Here is a 1,225-nt window from a genome sequence, read left to right on the forward strand (position 1 = left end):
CCAGGCTAATTCCCCACCTCCAGTTCCTTAATTTAGTTGTATGTGCAAGGACTTTACCACATAAAGTAACACTTATAGGTTCCAGACATTAAAGTCTGGTATCTTTGGGCAACATTATTCAACCTACAATAGTGAGGTTGGGAATGGGGCACCCATCCCTGTTGCCAGGAAGAGCTGATGGGCCCCTCCCTCTCTCACCCCCCCCCCCAGGTGCCCCGAGGGGGACCCCACTGAGGTCCTCGGGCTCTAATCCAAGGGTGAGAGCAGATCCTCCCTTCCCTTCTGCTCTCCACAAATATTCCATGTGTCCAGGGGGCAGCTGAGTGGCCTGGAGCACTTGGACTGGCGCCAGCTCGGAGAAGGCCCATTTCCTGGTCTACGCCAGCACTTCCAGCTCCACCTGACTGAGGGGAAACACGGGTAGCGCCATCTTGGTGGCTGCCATGACAGGCACCTCACTGCTTCATCCAACACTCATTCGGTTCAAGTCCTCATGACTCAAGTGGGGTGTGGGGGCCATGGCATCACCACCGCTTAGGAGCTTGCTGCAAAGGCAGAATCTCAGGCCCCACCCCAGATCTCCTGAGCCAGGATCTGCATTTGGACCCGATCCCCAGGGGATTCTTGGGCTTGCTGCAGTGAGAAGCACCGGTCTACACACCACTAGGATGGCTCCCTTCTCACCAACACAACTGCTCCATTCGAGTTTTGACCTTTTCTCTCCTAGCAGGAGAGCATGCGCTCTGTGGCTCTCTAGGTAGGGGCACGTGGTTTGGAAGCAAAGCCGCACTCATTTAGTTTTCTTTATCTTCTTGACAATCTATTTTGAATTTCAGATACCATTCAGAACTTGACTTGGGTTGTTATTCTTACGGAGGCTGGGGCAGGTGCACTTGTGCTTTACAAAGTTGACAGACAGTGCTCCTGACTGCCCACATCCAGGGAGCGGCAGGCCCCGCCCCTCCCCCCTCCCATGGCCACCTGCCCAGTAAGCTCTAAATCCCAGCCAGGTCCCGCCTCCCTGCTGCAAACACCTGTTGCTCGTCCATCAGCATTTCATCCCTTTCCTTCAGAAAAGGTCTCCTCTGGGGAGAGGGCTGCCAGTCATAGCACGCTCACCTCCTTCCTTCCACCTAGGGCAGGACCAGGTCACGTGGTAGTCACATGACTCAGGCCTGTGTACTCTGTTCTTCTGGCCATAGTGATTGGTCCAGCGTTGGTCATG

The sequence above is a fragment of the Ursus americanus genome, chromosome 15, assembly GCF_024610735.1.
Source record: "Ursus americanus isolate L20-20 chromosome 15, mUrsAme1.1.p, whole genome shotgun sequence".
Lineage (NCBI taxonomy): Eukaryota > Metazoa > Chordata > Mammalia > Carnivora > Ursidae > Ursus > Ursus americanus.